Source organism: Lycium barbarum, chromosome 1 (assembly GCF_019175385.1).
Source record: "Lycium barbarum isolate Lr01 chromosome 1, ASM1917538v2, whole genome shotgun sequence".
In the NCBI taxonomy this organism is placed as follows: domain Eukaryota; kingdom Viridiplantae; phylum Streptophyta; class Magnoliopsida; order Solanales; family Solanaceae; genus Lycium; species Lycium barbarum.
In genome coordinates, this window is record NC_083337.1 from 84540258 (window position 1) to 84565355 (window position 25098).

Here is a 25098-nt window from a genome sequence, read left to right on the forward strand (position 1 = left end):
TCTTCTGCCTAAAGTGAATCCCCTTCTATCCATATCCCTTCCTGATTCTGAATTCTTTTGACCTGCAACCTTTTTCTCCTACCATTCACAATACTGTGAAAATACCTTGTATTCTTGTCTCCTTTAGCAAAACTTGTCATATGTGACTTTTGTCTTCAAAATTCTTCTTCATAGTGAACATACTTCTTTAATTCTGCTTGTGCTTGTTGTAGCACCATCCTGTTCATAGGAGAAGGATCATCTTCAAATAACTGTTCTTTAATTCTAACAACATCTTCCCTTATTGTTAACTGCTTGAAAATATCACCAAATGTTGCCTTACTCCATGTAGATAATGCAGTTTTCACTCTCTTCAGCTTTAATTTAAAGCTGATAAAATCATCACTTTCAAAATCAGTACTCCATGCTTGATTAACCACCTCTAAAAATGATTCATGTTCTTTCCAAAACTTCATAAATCTGAAAGTCTTACTTATGTAATGTGAGATTTCACCCCAAGTAAGTAATAAAGGGGCATGATTAAAGCCAGTTCTGGATAAATGGTCCACTTCCATATGTCCAAACCAATCCTGCAATTTGGAATTTGCAACCATTCTATCCAACTTCTTGGAAATACAATCACTACCAGCCCTCCCATTCCACCAAGTAAACAGACTTCCCTTGAATTGATGTCAAACAACTCACATGAGTTAATGCAAAATGCAAGATCTTCATATTCATCTAGAAAGACAGGTAAACCACCAATCTTCTCATCTTCATTCATAATAACATTGAAGTCACCCCCTACTAGCCAAGGTAAATCCATGTGATCAGCCAAACTATATAGACTATCCCATAAACTGATTCTTTCCAGATGATCACACTTTGCATATATTATTGTTACCATCAGTGACTTATCCCAATCTTGAAAAAACAGCTTTACAGTTATTTGTTGTTCCAAATCCTGCATGATCTCCACATCCACATTATCATTCATAAAGAACCATATTTTACCATTGCAATTGTAATGGGCATATCTCATGCCTAACCTCCTTCTAAATCTCTGAATATGCCTAAAGTGTTGAAAAGGCTCTATTAAAGCTATAATGGAAAATTTATGATGTCTGTGCAGCATTTGAACTTTGTGAAAAGCTTGTTGCATGTTCACAAACCTGATATTCCAAAAGAGTGTCTTCATCATCATTTAAAAATAGGCTTACAACCTGTCTTTGGTACTACTATTGTAGGAATAGTATCTGTAATGTCACACCCCGATCTTACTAGGGTGTGATGGGCACCCGACCCTTACTTAGGGCCGAGCGAACCCCTTTGACTCTTATTACACACATAATCTCTTTGGACTCTTATATCAAATAAATGAAATACATAGTAAGATTTTCAGAGATTTTCTTTTCATCGTACTCGAATCAAACAAAATCTGTAATCGTATGGAGTTTATAACATAATGTAAAAAGACACATCGGCTAATGGAGCCGCTTACAAGACTGACATTCTATACCCACGACTCTTGTCTGCAAAGTCTCTAATATCAATCCAGAAATCATAACATACAAACTTCGACTTGGCAACACTCCGGAAGGAAATAGAGCTCGCCAATCCTGCTGGAACACCTTCTAGCAAAGTCTTCTACTCATCTGGGTATACCTGCGCAGCATGAAACGCAGCGTCCACAAGAAGGGACGTCAGTACGAGTAATGTACCGAGTATGTAAGGCATGAATAATAACATACGAGGGATACATAGCATGAATAAAGACACGAAGGAAATGTAGAGCATATCGTGAGATAAAAGAGCAACCTGTACATATGAGTGCCTTTTGGCGGGTACCATGCATGCTTAGTGCTGCGGAACGTGCAGCCTGATCCATATATATATATATATATATATATATATATATATATATATATATATATATATATATATATATATATTATATTGCTGCGGAACGTGCAGCCCGATCCATTTATATATTATATTGCTACAGAACGTGCAGCCCGATCTATTTATATATTATATTGCTGCGGAACGTGCAGCCCGATCCATTTATCCATATATCCCGCGTCCGGGACGATATCATATTATACCAACTGATCAGGTGGCTATGCGTCTATAGCGCCTCACCTTTCCCCTTACCCCATATACATATACATATATCATGTTCATGTATCATATACATATATCATATGCATATATCATGTAAGCAGCATGCAGGAAAGCCCAAAGAATGTTATGTCTCTATCGGAGTGACGTAAGGTCAGTAACCTCTGAATATATTATGGAATAATCATCATGGCTTTGTCTCACCTTGAAGGAACAATTATTATAAGGTGAGACTAGCAACGAATAACAGCGTTAAGAGAGCATAGAATAAGATCATAAATCTCATAAGGCGTCGCTTCATATACATATGCACATAGAACAATATTTTAAAAAAAAAAACTCGATGGGTACGTACATAAATCGACACTTGAGAGTCATAAACACGTTTCAAGTCAATCCAAGTTAGTATGAAAAAGTTATGGACGTTTTAGTACAAAACCTTCTATGAACGTTTCAGAAGCTATTTTTGAAAAATCAAAGCAATAATAATATCAAGTACTTTTCGAATATCGCTTTGGATCAAATCAACATAGAACTTTTGGAACCACACACCCGTATCAAGACATAGCAAAATAGTTCTTCAGAAGTCAAGAACATTAGCCATCCTAGTGGCTCTAAGAATAGGAGGTTCTTTGAAATCATACATATACTTTTTCTGTTTATTTCACAAAGATCATGCCAAAAGAAATAAAGGGTAAGCCTTACATACCTGTCCCACGTACAATTAGCTACGCTTATTCATCCAAACTTGCTAGTCTACATTCAAGAGAATTGACATAATCATTAGACTCATCGACATATACTTGTCGTAGTCCTTCAAATGAATTCATTTATATTCTGCCAAAATTTCGGCAGCACCTCCCCTGTAAATACACCATCCCCGAGAATCTAATTCGGCCAATTTATCAACAACAATCCGAGAATTCAACTCGGCCAAATTATCAAAAACAATACCAACAATCATACTAACAACTTCAACAATCAATCCAAAATATATTCTAACATGGTTCAAGAACTTTCAAAGAATTCACATAATGTTCAAACAAACCAACCAACATGTCACTTCACCCGAAACCTTCCAAATTCAACAAGAACGATAACAACACAATTCCTTCTTTCAAATTCAATCACAACAACCCAACTTACAATCTTCCAAACACATGTCTCCCTTCCAAATTCATGAATTATATTTACAACCCACACATTAACAATATCATTCATACAATATAAGAAACCATACTAATATCACATTAACTTCTTCAACAATCCACAAACGATTTCCACTTCATTTCAAACCACTAAATCCTCATTTTACATCATAGAATCTATGACAACAACAATTAAAATACTAAGTAAAATCAATTCATCACATCTCACCAATTCAACCCCTATTCGGCCACATCCCTACACACACATATTTCATGAATTTCATCCATTTCTACATACCACAACATCCACAAATCATTCATAACACATAAGAGAGAGGATTAAACCTTACCTTCTTCCATCCATCCTCTTGCTCGGCTAGGGTTGGAATTGCACAAATAAATGGTTTGCTTGCTTCAACAACCACCCCATGTTAATTAGGGCCTTCAAATTAGTTGGAATACTAGAAGAAAATATTCGTTTCTTGATCAACTCCATGGCTCCAAGTTCGGCCAACCATGGCCGAACCCCCCTCTCTTTTCCTCTTTTTCTTTTCTCTCCAAGCTTCTTGATTTAGAAGATAAAATATGACTCATTTAGTCATCAATTGTATATATATATATATATATATATATATATATATATATAGCTTCTACCAACACAAGGTGGACACATGTCCCCTTCTCCCTTTTTCTTGAACTTTCTTAAAATAAACAAATATGAACACTTGTCTTGTTATATAAGCTTTGGTCCATATATATATATTTATATATAGCCCCATTTAATAAAAATATGGACATATGCCACACGGCCAACATGGCCCCATCAAGAACCTTCTTGAATATTTTGTGAAATTCCCATTTTACACTTAACCTTTCTCAATATTTCCATACTAATAAACAACTTGTATATTAAAATAATTTTAGAAATGTCACGCCCCGAACCACGTCCTGGGAGTAACACGGCACTCGGGCCTTGCTTGCATCTGTCCGAGCGAACCTCATGGCTTGCTTGTCAACATGGGCATCAAAACAACATAATCTATATGATGCAATTTAAATGAATCAAGAAAATGTAATTTGCAGAATAAAGTCTTGAAATTTTCTCATAGCATGAAATATCATGAAAACATAATAGTCTGCAAACATGAAAGCACAACTGACTCTGTGAACTAACATCTGTCTATGAAACCTCTAAAACATGTCTGAATACTAACTATCAGGACATGGCCCTGGACTACCATAAACTGAATACTAATGCAGACTCTATGTTGAACCCCGAGAGGAGTGGGGCTCACCAATAAGCTGATAACTGAAGTGATCCTACTGTGCAGATGTATGCTCCTGAAAATCGGTATCTGCACCGTGAAGTGCAGGCCCCGGGCAAAAGGGACGTTAGTACATGGTGAATAGTACTAGTATGTAAAACCTGCTGAAATGAAGAACATGGTACAGTATAGGTATAGGACATGAACTGAAACTGAATGTAACTTGGACATGAGCATAAAACGTGAGTAAAGTCTGAAAACAGTAAATCAATGGAAATACATGTATGTAAAACTGCTTGTAACGTGGGGAATGCTATAGTATAACCGACAACATGGTCTGGTACTTGCGTCCTACCAGCAGAACACTCACAACCTTGCCAGGGATATGAGATTTAAGTAATAATAAGCATGTAAGGATCAAAACTGCATAATGAAGGTGTTGCCTCCTTGCTGACAACCCTTATCCTACGGTGGCAACGTAGTTTCAGGCTATCTGAGCCTTCTCGGTTAACTAAGCAATTCCCAAAAACATGAACATGATATAGTTGGCTAAGAAGCCCATGATTTTCGTGAAATAACTTGTAAATAACTTGTAATCATGATTTCATGAAATAACTTGTAAACATGGTTTCATGAAATATCTTGTAATATGGTTTCATGAGATAACTTGTCATAGTTTTGCAAACATGTTCTTGATTCATGAGTAATAACAATAGTTCATAATTATATATATATAATTGACTTGAAAACATGCTTGTAACTTGCTACATAAAATCATAAAGTTTCATATAAACATAATGAGAATACATGAGGAAGAATTCATGATTCATGGATTAAGCTAGGGTTCCTAATAACCGTAATGGAAGATTAGGAATACAATAACGAATATAGATACAAAATTCATGTACATAAATACGGGCTACCAATATGTTGGGTTTAATGCCCTAGGGTTTGAACTTCATGGATATCAAGAGACGGAGCATGGGGAAGAACGTAGAGATTCCCACATGTGGATGGAAGTTCTACATACCTTAATTGCTCCAAAACTTGAATTAAAGACTTGAGCTTTGAAGAAGATTTTTAAAATCTTGAATTCTTGAACCTTGAGATGGGTTTTCTTGAAAACCCTAGTTTAGGAATGATAATTTCTTGTTTAGATTACAAGGATAGGTATTAGAATTGATTTGGAATAATTAGAGTAGGCTTACCTTGGTGTTCTTGATGATGTAAGAGGGTAGGAAGTCGTTCTAGGGCTTGAAGGAATGGAAAAATAATGATTTGAACTGATATGGACGAATATATACTGTTCTAGAAAAATTCATTTTTTGGCCCAGTTAAATACTGGCCGTATTTTGAAATACGGACAACACTGCCTCTCTTCATTAATATGGTCATAACTCTTTGCACGGATGTCCGTTTGACCCCCATAATATACCGTTGGAAAGGTATTTGAAAGCTCTACAACTTCCATGAAGTAAGTTTTCCCAAATTCCAAATACATTTTGAAATACGGGCCGTATTTTGAAATACGGTCCGTATTTAACCATTTGACATCAAATTGCCAAATTCCAGAATGCTCAGAAATCCTTGGTTTCGGTTTACGATTTGAAATAAGGGTCGTATTGTGAAATACGGTCCGTATTTAACCATATGACATTCAACTACCAGTTTACGATTTGATTTATGGCCCATAAACTGAAATACGGTCACTGTTCATGGGCGTAAACCACCATCTTACAGCTGAAGAGGAAATTTCCAATTCCCACATTCTTTATCTGGTTTTCTAAGTTTAGCATCATGGTCAAAGCTTAGGTTAAATGTTATAGCTCGTACTTCGTACGTTCGGAAACTTCAAGGCAATGGAGAGAACTTAGGAACGAGACTATGTTTCAAAAATTATTTTAATATACGAGTTGTTGAAAATATTATTTATGATTATTATTAGTATGGAAATGTTGAGAAGGTCAAGGGCGAAAAAGGAAAATTTGCAAAATGGCCCATGAAAATATTGAAAAAGGCTAGGGGCAAAATGATCATTTCACAAATGTTCAAGAAATCTCTTGAAAGAGGCCATGTGGCCGAAAAAAAAAAAGAATTAAGTCATCTTTGGAAATTTGAAGAAAAATCCAGAAAATAAAAGAAGAAGAAGAAAAGAAAAGGAAAATTCTAGAGAGGGCATGTGCCCCTCACATGCTTGCATTATATATGTATATATATATATGGAGGGGGTCATCTTTTAATAAAGGGAGAGGAGAGAAAGAAAGCAAGAAAAAAAAAAAAAAAAAAGCTTAAGGGGGGGTTTCGGCCATGGCTCCTAAAAATGAGCCATGGGAAGTTGATGGAGAAAAATCATTTTCTTCTTGTATTTAGAGTAATTGGAAGGTCCTCTACAACATGGAATGGTTTTTGGGATAAGAGGAACATTGATTGTGCAAGCTAGAAATTCTAGCCAAGTGGAGGAAGTTGAAAAAAAAAAAGGTAAGGGTTCATCTCCCTTTGTATGTTGTGAATGACTTGGACGTATTGCATGACGTAGAAATGAGTGGAAATCATAGGAATATGGAAATTATGCATGATGAAGTTGTAGCCGTGTGATGGTAGCATTGACCGAATATATGTTGTATTGTATAGGTATGATGAACTAATTTATTTAGCATGTTTGGATTGTGTTTTGTGGATGTTTTAGACGTTTTGTAAAATGTCGAAATGGATGAAATGCATGAGGTTGTGTGTGTGATGTGGTGGTCGAATGTGGCCTCTTTGTGTGGTTATGAGTGAACAAATTTTAGTTAGTATTTTGGAGACACCTTAATGTGATTCTTATGTAATTTTTGTATGGTGTGGGTTGATTTGGAAGCTAATGTGATTTTAATATGGTCCTTTGTGTTGATGAAAATAATGTTGCTAATGTATAGATTGTTGGTATGGTCTATGAATTTGGAGGGAAAGAAATGTGTTGTTGATATTTCCTTGGACTTGGAAGGTTTCGGGTTGCCTTATGTTTTGAGTCGGGTTGTGTTGGAAAATTTTGTGGATTGTTGGAAATGTTATGGAATCATGTTTGAATGGTTTTGGATTGATTATATATCTTGATTTGAACGTAATTGGAATGTCGCCGCATATTGCGAAAGAAGGTTGTTGATGTTAAAGTGCGTTTACATTAATGGTCGATGTTGTTAGAATGTTTGTTGTCATTGTTGTGGATATTGTGGCCGGGTCAAATTCCCGGATTTGTTGTTGTTGATTTGGGGCCGAGCCGTATTCTCGGGGATGGTACATTTACAGGGGAGATGCTGCCAAAATTCTGGCAGAACATAAGTGAACATGTTTGAAAGGTTAAGGCAAGTATGTGACAACGAATCTAATGAATGGATGAATCCTTTTGAATGTAGATTGACAAGTTGGATGAACAAGCGTAACTAGTTGGTCGCGGCGCAGGTATGTAAGGCTTACCCTTTCATTCTTTTGGCATGTCCTAGAGCTAAGTAGGGTATGACATTGATATATACTTTGGGTTATTCCATTCTATGATCCCGAGTCTATTTGTGATCTGTATGTTCTCCCTAATATAGGCAACTAATACCCTGGATAGGTGAATCCTGACTTAAGCAAATCTCACATCCGTATTCTGACATAAGTATGTTGGTCTGAACATTCTGATATAAATATCCTGATGAGAGTATTTGGTATAAGTGTTCTGATATGAGAGATTATGCTACAAGTAATTTGGGAATATGTATCTTGATTGAGTAAAAGCGATATAAGTACTTTGATAGAAATATCCTGATAAAAGTAATTTGACATAAGTATTCTGTAATAAGTAATCTGTTATGGATATTCTGAGAATATGTTTGATTAATCTATTGAGTCTGAATTATGTGCATTCGGTTTCTCACTATTCTGCTCGTGCATATGTTATGATTTCCTTCACCGAGTCCCGGGCCGGTATGTATCGTGCGAATGGTTCGCCGAGTCCTCTGTTGAGGGCCGGGTTCCATATATGAATTCCGAAAGTATGATGTGTCCGGTTCCGGGGTACTGTGTTATATGTCCGTCCCCGGTTACCGAGGTTATATTATGAAGTCTGATGTGTCCGGGCTCGGGGTGCCGTGTTATCTTTCCGCCCCCGGGTATCGTGGTTATGTTATGATGTGTGACGTAGATTGGAGCAAATTTTCTGAAATATGATGTGTTGTGGCGCCAAAGGTAGGAGTGGCGACCACGTTCCTATGTTATCGTGCGCATCCCTTGGCATTGTTCACCGGTTCCATGGCGTGTTATCTGTCCCCGAGGTTATCATGTATATGATAGGATGTGACCGGTCCCTCGGCGTGATATTTATCCCCGAGGTTACCGTATGTATGATATGGTATTTGTCCCGGCGTGGTATATGTCCCCGGGGTTACCGCGTATGTGATATGATATCCGATTCCGATATGCATGACTTGTGTTGGAGAGTAAGCATTCTGACCTTCCGTATATTCTGTATTCCGTTTGCTATATGACATCATTTGGGTAATTTGTACGTTCTGTAATCCGTCTGGCATACGAGATGAGTAAGTATGATTCGTGTCTGGAAAAGAAAAATAATAAGTGTTTGGTATTCTGGATAGGCTATTTGTATGTTGTTCTATCTGTCTCAGTCATGGTTTCGTTTTCTGTACTCATGCCTTACATACTCAGTACATATTCCGTACTGACCCCCTCTTCTTCGGGGGCTGCGTTTCATGCCGCGCAGGTACCCACAAATGGATAGACGAGATTAGCTGAAGATGATCCAGTGGATTGGCGGGCTCCATTTCCTCCAGGAGTGCTGCCGAGTCAGAGTATGCATGCTGTGATGTCTGATCAGTATTAGAGACTTTGCAGACAGCGTTGTGGGTAATGATAGTCAGTCTGTAAGCGGCTCCATCAGCCGATATGTCATTTTGTGTTATGTAGTAAATTTTATATAATTACAGATTTGCTAAATTCTGGAAATAGTAAGCAGAAAATTTCGAAAGCTCAACATGTATTTTATTTGTAATTGACTTTCAGAATTCAAAAAAAAAAATTAGGTGTGTAATCAGGGTTTGCGGGTTCGCTCGGCTCTGTATGTGGGGTCGAGTGCCCAGCACACCTTAATAAGGTTAGGGTGTGACAAAGTGGTATCAGAGCATGTTTGTCCTAGGGGTTGTCTGCAAAGTCGTGTCCGGTAGGGTCCTGTTTATGGTGTATAGCGCGCCACATTTATAAACAGGAGGCTACAGGGCATCTAGGGGTTGTTGACCTTCTTTCTGTCATAGATCGTGCAATAGAGCCAGGCTATAGGAAATGAAATTCCTTATGTAAGCCTTACGTACGACGGAAAAGGTGAGTGGTGACATGGAATGTCACAGGGGTAAGTACTGGTGTATTTGATCCGTTACCTAAAATTGGCAGTCCTGGATGGCCGGAATGTGGTGTAGCTGTGTGTTCCGCAAGGTGTTATTGGTATTTGCAGTGTACAGGAGGATGGTATACGAAAAACAAGGTCGGATGGGGGATTCAGAAAGTTGACAATCAATTTTGCCACAGGCTACTATGTAAAAGCGGTGGGTAAGAAGTTCGAACAGGCTGATATCGGGGCATCCATAAAATAACGACAGCGAAGGTGTATTTGTTATCAGCAGGGGTCTGGGAACCCAGAATGAAAAGTAGTTATACACGGAAGCGAAAGGTGAGCACTGAGGACCGAAAAGGGTAAAATGGTAATTATGGAAGAAAAGACGTGCCACGAAGGTGTCCCGGGATCTGTAAGACCTCGATTAGTCCCGAATCATGTAGTAAAGGTCATGCGAGAAAGTGGACCCGAAAATACCAACATTAAGGCATCGGATTCCACTAAAGATTCGAGGTTAAGCGTGCTCAGGTGGGAGCAATTTCAGGATGGGTGACCCCCCTGGGAAGTAATTGGGAAAATTTTGCAAAATTATAATTTAAGGGAACAAATGGAAAACTAGAGTAACCTGAGTGAGACTATGGTGTATGGGGTGGTTGGAGACCATAATAAGACGTGGAGAACGAGGCAGACCAGCTCGGTGAAGAGGCAAAAAGTGTGTCACAGCTCGGGAATTAGGATAGGCTTGAATAAAGTTTGGAAATATTTTGTGGGTTAATTGATAATAACTATATGTGTAGGTGTGGATGCATACGTTATTCCATATATGATGATATCAGTAGACACGTGTGTCCCAATAACCTATGCTACCGTAACGGAGACCTCAATCGAGTAAAGGGACACCGAAACCTGAATAGTAGTGAGAAAACAAATGGTGTAAATGTTATAAGTAAGACGCTATTTTCACTATGGGTCAAGGACAAAAAGGTCTTAACAGTTCGGTATTTGAAAAAGAAGTGAGTGAGTACATGAGGAGTAAGGAAATCAAGATATCGAAAAAAAAGGGTAGGAGACAAGAAAACCCCTGCGAGGAGATTCCTGATGAGGTACGAGATTATTGAATAGAGGTTTAAATGCAGACATGGGGTGAGGGCAAAGTACGGTAATACGGAACAAAAGAGGAGTGTGTGAGATTCGAGGGTTAATTTCAATAGGCGGGAATGAAGAATAATTAAAGACAAAGGTACTGAAGTCCGAGGGATGGCAAGAGTATGTGGTACGAGTGTGGCAAAGTAAGATGTTATTATTTTACCATAGGTTGGGATTGGAAGTTCTGGTATAATAATATTGAAAAAAAAAGGGAGTGAGTAGAGAGGAAACATAGAGATCGGAGGACCGGAAAAAGGTTCGAGAACCAATGTCGATAAGTGGGGATAAAGGGATAGTAACTAGGATAAGGAAGTATGAAGCAAGAAAAGAGAATGTTTAGGTCTGTAATAATGCTAAGATGAGAGATCTATAAAAGAACAAGTATGTAGCTATGAGGGTGTGTGAGCAAGGGTAAGGAGAGCGAGGATTCTGTGCTAAGGACGAGAATAGCGGAACGCTGAAGAAACATGGATATACAGTTACAACACAAACGCGCAAGTAAGGAAAAAAAATCACGGGTAGGTGGGCTAAGCAAGTAAAAAGGACGAGTGGTGGATGGAAGAGTATAGGAAATGTGGACAAAATGATGACATAGACAGAGGGCAAGGGAAGAATTTAGAATAAGAAGTTTTCGATATGTAGGCGTAAGGTTGAAAGGGAGGTAAGGGATAAAGTATGAATGAAGACTTCATAAGAAGACTGTCGGCACATAAGGAACCCCTTAAAAGGGGGGGAGACCACGTTAGGCCCACAACGAATGACGGTGAACGCAATGAGCACCAATACAAGAAGTCAAATACAAGTATGCCTGTATCGAGAGATACGAGAGGAAAGATTAAAGAGGAGTTGTGGTAAGGGTCTAAAGATGTGGCTTTTATTCTGGGATGGTCATGGAGTAGTAACAGAAAAGAGATGATCTGAGAAAGACAAGGATAAAATGTCGGCCCAGTAGATTAGAAAACCCATGACGCAGAATAAGTGCCCATACAAGGACGGGGAGGCTCGACTATATGGAATGGGCATGGAGAAACGGGCAACAATAAAGAAACCTCCTCTCGAAGTGTTATGAGCTCCCGTAAGGTCAGTTGAACATTCGAGGACGAATGTTCTAAAGGGGGGGAGGATGTTATAGCCCGTACTTCGTACGTTCGGAAAATTCAAGGCAATGGAGAGAAGTTAGGAACGAGACTATGTTTCAAAAATTATTTTAATATACGAGTTGTTGAAAATATTATTTATGATTATTATTAGTATGGAAATGTTGAGAAGGTCAAGGGCGAAAAATAAAAATTTGCAAAATGGCCCATGAAAATATTGAAAAAGGCTAGGGGCAAAATGATCATTTCACAAATGTTCAAGAAATCTCTTGAAAGAGGCCATGTGGCCGAAAACAAAAAGAGAAAAGAAAAAGAATTAAGTCATCTTTGGAAATTTGAAGAAAAATCTAGAAAATAAAAGAAGAAGAAAAGAAAAGGAAAATTCTAGAGAGGGCATGTGCCCCTCACATGCTTGCATTATATATGTATATATATATATATATATATATATATATATATATATATATATATATATATATATATATATATATATATATATATGGAGGGGGTCATCTTTTAATAAAGGGAGAGGAGAGAAAGAAAGCAAGAAAAAAAAAAAAAAAAAAAGAGCTTATTAAGGGGGGTTTCGGCCATGGCTCCTAAAAATGAGCCATGGGAAGTTGATGGAGAAAAATCATTTTCTTCTTGTATTTAGAGTAATTGGAAGGTCCTCTACAACATGGAATGGTTTTTGGGATAAGAGGAACATTGATTGTGCAAGCTAGAAATTCTAGCCAAGTGGAGGAAGTTGAAAAAAAAAAAGGTAAGGGTTCATCTCCCTTTGTATGTTGTGAATGACTTGGACGTATTGCATGACGTAGAAATGAGTGGAAATCATAGGAATATGGAAATTATGCATGATGAAGTTGTAGCCGTGTGATGGTAGCATTGACCGAATATGTGTTGTATTGTATAGGTATGATGAACTAATTTATTTAGCATGTTTGGATTGTGTATTGTGGATGTTTTAGACGTTTTGTAACATGTCGAAATGGATGAAATGCATGAAGTTGTGTGTGTGATGTGGTGGCCGAATGTGGCCTCTTTGTGTGGTTATGAGTGAACAAATTTTAGTTAGTATTTTGGAGACACCTTAATGTGATTCTTATGTAATTTTTGTATGGTGTGGGTTGATTTGGAGGCTAATGTGATTTTAATATGGTCCTTTGTGTTGATGAAAATAATGTTGCTAATGTATAGATTGTTGGTATGGTCTATGAATTTGGAGGGAAAGAAATGTGTTGTTGATATTTCCTTGGACTTGGAAGGTTTCGGGTTGCCTTATATTTTGAGTCGGGTTGTGTTGGAAAATTTTGTGGATTGTTGGAAATGTTATGGAATCATGTTTGAATGGTTTTGGATTGATTATATATCTTGATTTGAACGTAATTGGAATGTCGTCGCATATTGCGAAAGAAGGTTGTTGATGTTAAAGTGCGTTTACATTAATGGTCGATGTTGTTAGAATGTTTGTTGTCATTGTTGTGGATATTGTGGCCGGGTCAAATTCCCGGATTTGTTGTTGTTGATTTGGGGCCGAGCCGTATTCTCGGGGATGGTACATTTACAGGGGAGATGCTGCCGAAATTCCGGCAGAACATAAGTGAACATGTTTGAAAGGTTAAGGCAAGTATGTGACAACGAATCTAATGAATGGATGAATCCTTTTGAATGTAGATTGACAAGTTGGATGAACAAGCGTAACTAGTTGGTCGCGGCGCAGGTATGTAAGGCTTACCCTTTCATTCTTTTGGCATGTCCTAGAGCTAAGTAGGGTATGACATTGATATATACTTTGGGTTATTCCATTCTATGATCCCGAGTCTATTTGTGATCTGTATGTTCTCCCTAATATAGGCAACTAATACCCTGGATAGGTGAATCCTGACTTAAGCAAATCTCACATCCGTATTCTGACATAAGTATGTTGGTCTGAACATTCTGATATAAATATCCTGATGAGAGTATTTGGTATAAGTTTTCTGATATGAGAGATTATGCTACAAGTAATTTGGGAATATGTATCCTGATTGAGTAAAAGCGATATAAGTACTTTGATAGAAATATCCTGATAAAAGTAATTTGACATAAGTATTTTGTAATAAGTAATTTGTTATGGATATTCTGAGAATATGTTTGATTAATCTATTGAGTCTGAATTATGTGCATTCGGTTTCTCACTATTCTGCTCGTGCATATGTTATGATTTCCTTCACCGAGTCCCGGGCCGGTATGTATCGTGCGGATGGTTCGCCGAGTCCTCTGTTGAGGGTCGGGTTCCATATATGAATTCCGAAAGTATGATGTGTCCGGTTCCGGGGTACTGTGTTATATGTCCGTCCCCGGTTACCGAGGATATATTATGAAGTCTGATGTGTCCGGGCTCGGGGTGCCGTGTTATCTGTCCGCCCCCGGGTATCGTGGTTATGTTATGATGTGTGACGAAGATTGGAGCAAATTTTCTGAAATATGATGTGTTGTGGCGTCAAAGGTAGGAGTGGCGACCACGTTCCTATGTTATCGTGCGCATCCCTTTGCATTGTTCACCGGTTCCATGGCGTGTTATCTGTCCCCGAGGTTATCATGTATATGATAGGATGTGACCGGTCCCTCGGCGTGATATTTGTCCCCGAGGTTACCGTATGTATGATATGGTATTTGTCCCGGCGTGGTATATGTCCCCGGGGTTACCGCGTATGTGATATGATATCCGATTCCGATATGCATGACTTGTGTTGGAGAGTAAGCATTCTGACCTTCCGTATATTTTGTATTCCGTTTTCTATATGACATCATTTGGGTAATTTGTACGTTCTGTAATCCGTCTGGCATACGAGATGAGTAAGTATGATTCGTGTCTGGAAAAGAAAAATAATAAGTGTTTGGTATTCTGGATAGGCTATTTGTATGTTGTTCTATCTGTCTTAGTCATGGTTTCGTTTTTTGTACTCATGCTTTACATACTCAGTACATATTCCGTACTGACCCCCTCTTCTTCGGGGGCTGCGTTTCATGCCGCGCAGGTACCCACAAATGGATAGACGAGATTAGCTGAAGATGATCCAGTGGATTGGCGGGCTCCATTTCCTCCAGGAGTGCTGCCGAGTCAGAGTATGTATGCTGTGATGTCTGATCAGTATTAGAGATTTGCAGACAGCGTTGTGGGTAATGATAGTCAGTCTGTAAGCGGCTCCATCAGCCGATATGTCATTTTGTGTTATGTAGTAAATTTTATATAATTACAGATTTGCTAAATTCTGGAAATAGTAAGCAGAAAATTTCAAAAGCTCAACATGTATTTTATTTGTAATTGACTTTCAGAATTCAAAAAAAAAAAAATTAGGTGTGTAATCAGGGTCTGCGGGTTCGCTCGGCTCTGTATGTGGGGTCGAGTGCCCATCACACCCTAATAAGGTTAGGGTGTGACATTAAAGGTACGGGGTGTTACAATATCTCCCCCTTGGGATCATTCGTCCTCGAATGATGGGTCATGGTTAAGAACATGGCTGGACATGGCTTGAATTCATGAACATGAAAGAAACATGACGTAAAACATAAGAGCTTGACATGGTTACGTGGGAACATGGTCATGGATCATGAGAACTGAGTACGTGATTACATGGAAACATGTACATGGGGAACATGAAACTGAGTAGCGCCTACATGAATGAGAATCATGAAACATTTGTCCTCGATTTATGGCTAGTGGTTAAGAATCGCTACTAACTCTGGAATCTACAAAATTTATGGTAGGACTTCCTTCATAATCCGAACCCTCACGACATTTCTCAAACGCCTGCCAACTAACTAAAGTACCAACACACAACTCACACGGTATCTTAATACGCATGATGTGATATAACGTGATTACTGGATCTTGAATGTAGCTAACATATATACTGAGCTGGCTTGAACACACGGATATTGGCTGAATGATTATATGATTACTATGCATGGGGTTTGGAAGAAAATCCGTAGGCATGAATGACAGAAGTACTGGAAATAGGCATGAACATGACATGATTACCTGGGCATGAGACGCATGACGTGGGACATAAATACATGAAACTGGATGACATGAATACATGAGTGCTAAACTGTCATGAGATACGAATACGTGTGAAAGTGGATATCGTAACATGGGATCTGAATATCGAAAACACGATTGTTACAACACGTGGGTTGAATACTAAGCGCGTGTAGGATTTGGATACTTAGAGACTTAATCACAGACGTTCGTATGTCACCATGGTAATATGAGATAGGAGTATGACTTAGGCTTTGAATGTAAGCGCAACTCGATGCGAATGCAACAGACTTGAATCGTATAACAAGAATATGATCCTAACATAGGTATTCATAAATATCTAGCATAGGCATGACATGAATACGTCGAATCTGAGTAGCATACTCTTGAGATAAGTACCACAGGTTATATGAAAAGTTATCTATTTGAATATAGGAATGCATCTTACTTCTGCTTATCTTGTTAGCTGTTAATCATGATTATGAATTCCTTAGCTCATCTTGCTCATTCTCATGAGCGAATTATAGAGGACTGAGAGAAAAAGAATTATTGGTACTATTCACATGAGATACTTTGCTCTAGAGAACAGACATGGCATGGTGCATTATACATGGAGGACGTAACATGGAACATGCGTATATGGGAACGTGATTCATATGGCATGAAACGTGAATAGGATGACATGGGGCATGGGACCATGAAAAATATGGCGTTTATATGAGTACCTACATACCATGGCGTATGGACTTGAGTTCATGAGTATTGAAGTAAGACTAAGGCGTTAGTCTGACTTGCATAGAGCACAAGTTGTAGGCTAACTCTTGGGTACTCAGAGACTAAGGCATGGATAAAACATTACCTTTAGAATTTAGATATACCGAAAAAATAGGACATGGTTCAACATAGCTTACTCTTATCACCGTGAGTAAACGCCCGTGTTATAAATAAGGCACATGAAAGAATGGATTATAGACATGTATAACTCGTTCCTCGAGCATCTAAGACATGGATAGAAAGTCACCTTGAACATAACGAGACCTAGATACTTAGCGAAAGGAAAAAAGGAATCATGTCGTCATGATCGTAAAACATTAGCTAAAGGAACATAAGCATGAATTACATAGAAGCATGGGTAGGACATCCATCTTGGTTCACCTTCATTATTATCTCACAAAATCATTGTTACAATACCGTTATAAATGGAATGCATAGCGAAATGAATTGGGGCACGAGTATGTGGTAACATGGATAACATAATCATAGGGGTCAAGATCATCATCAGATTTGAAAAGCACTTAGATGCTAGAACATGGACATGAGTATAAAAGCATGACAGATACGTGAGACCTGAATGCGGTTTTTTTTTTTTTTTAACTTTAGACACGAGCACACCTGATGTGCGAAACATGAAAGGACATTCCCTTGCATACCTTACTATCGTATGAAGTCTTAATTCTTGTATCTTAAACGCAGAGTATCAATCTCTAACATGGGCATGATATGGGTACGAAAGGCACGAGTAGAGTACGTCTGGGCATTAGTACCACATAGTACATGAATTACTCTGGAATTGGAACCGTTATACCCTTAAAACCCACTATTCGCTCTAGAACTTTATCTTATAACATAATTACCTAGTACTTGATCTCAACAATATGATAAAAAATCACATTTTATGCATCTTATTTTGGGTTCATAAAACTGTGATGCTCTAACATAATCTCCTCAACACCTATCAACTTACGAAACACATAATCTATATCGGTACCTTATCACACAATCTCCCCCTTAGTTCAAAACTTAACATTTAAAGCCTGTGGATCTCTCGAGTTAGCGATAAGTGGTCATCTAGTAGCTCTGCTAATCTCCTCAAAAATACTGACGACTCATTTCTTCCGCTTACTTTAAGCAAGTCTTACTTACAAGGAAAACTGGATTACTTAAATGAACGGGTTTCTAATGTACATAACTCGCATGCTAGCTTTGTCAGTCTTGGGGAAAACTCTTTTCTGATAACTCTTAAAGACTCTTCTTCTGTAGCTTGCTCTCTTACTGCTTAGATGGTTTTATTCTTTCACCAATTTCTATACCTCAAATTTATCTTAAACCCTTTGGGTTCTAACACGCCTTCGGTGTATTCAGGCAGTTACCTTAGTAGTGCTAACTTTACTAAGTAACTCAAATCGTACTTCTACTAACTCTGCTGAAATTTTCTAATTCACTGTGTCTATTCAAACTTACTCACTATGCTTCTGTTGACCACTTACTAGCATCATAATCTCTAATTCTTCTCTGAGTACTAAAGTGAAACATAAGGTTATTTCTAACTTTTCCTCCTTATCTGACTCTATTCTGGAGTTGTATACTATCTTTCTGAACTATAGACATGGATCACACTTAGGGAAATTTCATCTGTCTTAAACAAGGAATTGGATCAACTAACCCCAAACTCTCTATACACTTTCAAAATTTATATCATACTATACACCAGGGATAAATATTTAATCACATAACCTAAGAGAGAATTGTCATATCTTTTATCTCGTAGTAATATCTGCTTCTTTTAGTAGCTTACTAACGTCATACTCTCTAGGTCTGATCTGAATAAGCTGAAATAATTTAAAACTAACCCTACAAAAATTTATATCGTCTGCTCGTGGTTTTCTTATCGCATCAGTCCCTTCTTAGTCATGTGCATAGATCATATGACAAAAATATATATATACTTAAAAAAAAGTCGATACTTTCTAGTATTACAGGTGATTGGCTCTTAGGCTATTTCCTACTTAAAACTACCGTGGACAATTTATGCCTGCTGCAGTTAACTTCATAACATCCTACCTCGTGGGGTCTTAAATATGAACCATCACCCTTATATGGTAGCTCCATGGTTAGATAATCCAAATAAACTTATTCTGTAAGGTATATAACCTATGTATACTGCCATGCCGAAACTTGTTTTTAAAAGGGTATTATCACCTGATAAACACACCATGCACTATTTGGTAAGTCTTGGGTCTCGAATTTTCCTTCTCGCCGCTTACGCATTCGATACGTTTAGAATTCGATGGAAAGAGAATGTTACTTACTGCTCTAAGCTTCATGACACGAGTTAGAATAATTCCTGATGCCTCTATCGGAGAGAAACACATCGATAACGACTAGCTTTACATTTTACTCATCCATTGAGACTAGGCGTATTCGGTAGAATGGGAAACAAACATGAGTTCGAGTGATTTCTAAGAACACAGCTCTATTGCACGATCTAGAGTTGAAAGAAGTGAGACAATCTTAAATGTCTTAGTGGTCAACTGTTTATATGTGTGGGCGCCACACACATATAAAAGTGACCCCACTGGACACGGTTTCATAGACTCCCTAAGACACTTGAACCTAGGGCTCTGATACCAAGCTTTGTCACGCCCCGAACCACGGCCTGGGAGTAACACAGCACTCGGGCCTTGCTTGCATGTGTCCGAGCGAACCTCATGGCTTGCTTGTCAACATGGGCATCAAAACAACATAATCTATATGATGCAATTTAAATGAATCAAGAAAATGTAATTTGCGGAATAAAGTCTTGAAATTTTCTCATAGCATGAAATATCATGAAAACATAATAGTCTGCAAACATGAAAGCACAACTGACTCTGTGAACTAACATCTGTCTATGAAACCTCTAAAACATGTCTGAATACTAACTATCAGGACATGGCCCTGGACTACCATAAACTGAATACTAATGCAGACTCTATGTTGAACCCCGAGAGGAGTGGGGCTCACCAATAAGCTGATAACTGAAGTGATCCTACTGTGCAGATGTATGCTCCTGAAAATCGGTATCTGCACCGTGAAGTGCAGGCCCCGGGCAAAAGGGACGTTAGTACATGGTGAATAGTACTAGTATGTAAAACCTGCTGAAATGAAGAACATGGCACAGTATAGGTATAGGACATGAACTGAAACTGAATGTAACTTGGACATGAGCATAAAACGTGAGTAAAGTCTGAAAACAGTAAATCAATGGAAATACATGTATGTAAAACTGCTTGTAACGTGGGGAATGCTATAGTATAACCGACAACATGGTCTGGTACTTGCGTCCTACCAGCAGAACACTCACAACCTTGCCAGGGATATGAGATTTAAGTAATAATAAGCATGTAAGGATCCAAACTGCATAATGAAGGTGTTGCCTCCTTGCTGACAACCCTTATCCTACGGTGGCAACGTAGTTTCAGGCTATCTGAGCCTTCTCGGTTAACTAAGCAATTCCCAAAAACATGAACATGATATAGTTGGCTAAGAAGCCCATAATTTTCGTGAAATAACTTGTAAATAACTTGTAATCATGATTTCATGAAATAACTTGTAAACATGGTTTCATGAAATATCTTGTAATATGGTTTCATGAGATAACTTGTCATAGTTTTGCAAACATGTTCTTGATTCATGAGTAATAACAATAGTTCATAATTATATATATATAATTGACTTGAAAACATGCTTGTAACTTGCTACATAAAATCATAAAGTTTCATATAAACATAATGAGAATACATGAGGAAGAATTCATGATTCATGGATTAAGCTAGGGTTCCTAATAACCGTAATGGAAGATTAGGAATACAATAACGAATATAGATACAAAATTCATGTACATAAATACGGGCTACCAATATGTTGGGTTTAATGCCCTAGGGTTTGAACTTCATGGATATCAAGAGATGGAGCATGGGGAAGAACGTAGAGATTCCCACATGTGGATGGAAGTTCTACATACCTTAATTGCTCCAAAACTTGAATTAAAGACTTGAGCTTTGAAGAAGATTTTTAAAATCTTGAATTCTTGAACCTTGAGATGGGTTTTCTTGAAAACCCTAGTTTAGGAATGATAATTTCTTGTTTAGATTACAAGGATAGGTATTAGAATTGATTTGGAATAATTAGAGTAGGCTTACCTTGGTGTTCTTGATGATGCAAGAGGGTAGGAAGTCGTTCTAGGGCTTGAAGGAATGAAAAATAATGATTTGAATTGATATGGACGAATATATACTGTTCTGGAAAAATTCATTTTTCGGCCCAGTTAAATACTGGCCGTATTTCAAAATACAGGCCGTATTTTGAAATACTGGCCGTATTTTGAAATACGGACATCACTGCCTCTCTTCAGTAAAATGGTCATAACTCTTTGCACAGATGTCCATTTGACCCCCATGCTATACCGTTGGAAAGGTATTTCAAAGCTCTACAACTTTAATGAAGGAAGTTTTCCCAAATTCCAAATACATTTTGAAATACGGGCCGTATTTTGAAATACGGTCCGTATTTAACCATTTGACATCAAATTGCCAAATTCCAGAATGCTCAGAAATCCTTGGTTTCGGTTTACGATTTGAAATACGGGCCGTATTTGGTGAAATACGGTCCGTATTTAACCATATGACATTCAACTACCAGTTTACGATTTGATTTACGGCCCGTAAACTGAAATACGGTCACTGTTCATGGGCGTAAACCACCATCTTACAGCTGAAGAGGAAATTTCCAATTCCCACATTCTTTATCTGGTTTTCTAAGTCTAGGATCATGGTCAAAGCTTAGGTTAAAGGTACGGGGTGTTACAGGAAAATAGTCTTGCCCTTAACTTCTCGCAATTATCTTGAATTATCCGAACGTACCAAATACGGGCTATAACATGTAATTGCTTGTTTCTTTCCCTTCTTGGTACCTCTATGCATATATCTTGGAGAGATGCCAGCTTCTTTTACCAAATGACAAAGGACCTGCTCCACTGAAGCCTCTTCTACATTTTCTTTGAATCTGCTTTTTCCCTCATCATGTTCCTCCTCAGTTCCAACATTAATATTATAGGAAATCACATCATGCAATTCCTTCAAAGGAGATTATCTTCTTTGATTGACCAGTTGCTGCACATTATCCTTTTCCACTTTTATAACTGCCAAATCATTCATCACCTCCCTCTCAGGAGGAAATGAACCAGTGCCTTTGTCATTGATTGAGACACTCAAGTTTCCATCCTTCAATTAATACCAGGAGATAAATCAACCTCCTGTTGTTAAGCCTGAGACAAAAGTGGAGGAATAATATTCCTCAATTCTTCTAATTCCGGCCATCTATATGAAAACTTACCAACAATGGCATGTTGTAGGGTTTTTCAATCTGCTCCATTCTAGACACTTCAGATGTTGTCCAATGCACCACAGGGATACCATCAACATACAGTACCTCCTTCATTGGTATTGGATCACAAATGGGGTTGGACGTGGGGATTATTCCATGCACAAGTGTTTGAGCAAAGTTTGGAGATGAGGTGATGGACGGGACAGTGGGTTGAGTATCGTGAGATTTCGGTTGAGTGAGGGGTGTGTAGTGCATAGTGTTGGTTGTTGACGAAGGCTGACCACTCGCCGGTAACGGCTGGCCAGCAGCCAAGGCAGCCATGAATAAAGTAAAGTTTTTTAAATTAGGGTTGCATGGAGACGTAGGAGAGAGAAGAGAGTGTGTGCGGAGTGGTTGGGGAACGCATTGATGTTTTTTTTATGCCACTAATTATTTTGAATCCAACTAAGACAACATAGATACCTATACAATTAATTTAAATTAACCATATCCACATATGCTGAACCAAACTCATATAGTGATAACAAGCAAATAAGTAAGGACTAGTGTATAAGCTGGTCTAAACAGTAACAATAAATGTGTGTTAGCATATCTTTGGGCAAGAACAAAGGTCATACCAAGTGAACACAAGGATACAAGCATCATTGATTAGCTAGCTAGCAAAGGCAACATGGGTCCATACACAACTAATATAAATGCAGGCTAATACATGCTAGATTAAGCTAAACATGAATTGAAATAAAGGGATTACACTAAGCATGCTAACACTAACAGCTAATTAAATGAAAAGATAAGCATTCATTAATATTGACCACTAATACTATGCTAACCTAACACATACTTGATTATACAGCAATCAATACTAGACTAAGCTGAACAGAACACCAAACAAGTTATAGGTTAAACAAAGCGAATGACAATTAAATGAGCATACCAGAGAAGTTAATAACTAGATTAATCTAATAAGCACAAATATACAGCATTCACATAAATGAACTAAACATGCTAATGATTAATCCATTACATATTTGACTAACTAACAACTAAATTAAACTAAACAAATATAAATACACTGCTAAACTAAATCTAACATACAATTAATAAATAAAATAAACACGCAGACAAATTAAACACATATATAAATAACTAAAAAATGACTAAAAGGAGGAAAGATTACCTTTTCCAAGTGCAACCTTTATTGAGATTGGAATTCGAAGCCCTTGCTTCTCCACCCGATACTCAACCACAAAAGAAATAAAAACATTTTAGACTTAAAACCTAGTTAGTTAAAGGTTTCAACAAAATTGCTAAACCCTAGTTAAATTAGGTATTTTTTTCTCTATATTCGAGACTTGTATTTTGTATCGAAATTGAGACTTGTGTGTGTGTGTGTGTCAATGTGAAGGAGATGCGGTTCTTTATATAGAACCCCAAAAATCCCAAAGTTTGATTTTCAACCGATGTGGGACTTTTGGGTTTTGAGGGATTCATCTTGAATCCATGTGATTTAACAAAAACCAATAGCAATCGAGAAGAAAATGACAAAATTCATTAAGGATTCATCCTTGTATGAACCGAAAATCAAAAGCAAAGAGAGAGGAAAAGGGTTTTTACCTTTCCTGACAGTTCTACAGTGGAAATAGGAGAGAGAGGATAAGAACATTTAATGCTCTCACCCAAAATGGTGTAGATTGACTGAAATCACAGTCCTTGCCTTAAATTTTGCATTTCCAGCAATCCTAATGTGAAGAGAGAAAAGAGACGATGGGCGGCTAGGGTTTCATACCCTTTCCACTTTAAAAAGACCAAATGAGGTCTTTGGTCTGTGACTTCACGCTTATATGCGTGATTGGGCCGGGTCGGTCCATCTTGGACTGGGCCCGACCGGTTTTCATATATGCGTATGTGTGTATACATATGTATATACACGTATATACACATACATAAATGGGAAATTTTGTATAAAATGTGGCCACTAGTTAATTTAACAAATAGCCGAATTAAAAAGTGTGGCAACTAATTATCATTTTAATTGTGGCCACGTTTAAATGTATAACAAATTAATCATTTTCAAATGTGACCAATGCAAAAGCTAAATAGTTATTTCAATTATAACCCTAATTAAAACATAGAAGACAACTAGCTATTTCAATTATAGCCCCGATTAACTCATGCAATTAACAAAAAATGCAATTATAGTCAATCTTGGAAATAATTGCAGATATAGCCAGATGACTCAAAAATCGAGATGCAGTTGATTATTTATTTAATTAATCAGTTCTCTTGATTTAACAGAGTAAAATATTTCTCAATCCTGATATTAACAGTTTAAACAATCAATTGAATAATTGTTTTAACCATTTTTGGATTAACATTCTAACAAATATTCTTGAAAATTATGGGAAATATATAAAAATATAGAATGATATACACTAATATTGTTTATGATATCTTGCCAAATGAAATGGAATTTTTGACTCGTAAAATGTATATTTCACTCTGTTTGCTATTCAAGAACTCCGAATAATTAAATCAAATTATTGGAGGGCAAAAATTAGGTGTCAACACATACTATAGCTATTGAATTCTAAATTTCATTGTTTCACTCTCTTACCGACAACTGCTCAGGGCCGTGCCAAGAGCAGTATCCCCGGATCTGGAGGTAGTTCCTGAGGATGAGCCGATTCCGGTAGATGAGTATGGATCAGCACATGTGGGGGTGGGTATGGTACGGCATTTGAAATTTTGATTAGATAATTTTGATTTACGGTTTTTAAAATTACTATACCATTAACATACAAAATTAATT

At 37.6% G+C, this 25098-nt stretch overlaps 1 long non-coding RNA gene across 1 annotated transcript; it reads right to left on the bottom strand.

Annotated features, from left to right (window-relative positions):
• Positions 1–1384: 1384 nt before the first annotated feature.
• On the bottom strand, positions 1385–24570 carry LOC132636208 (uncharacterized). Its single transcript, XR_009581084.1, has 3 exons — positions 23904–24570; positions 23467–23527; positions 1385–1644 (listed from the first exon to the last, which is right to left on the bottom strand). It is a non-coding gene; the product is annotated as an uncharacterized LOC132636208 (long non-coding RNA).
• Positions 24571–25098: the final 528 nt, after the last annotated feature.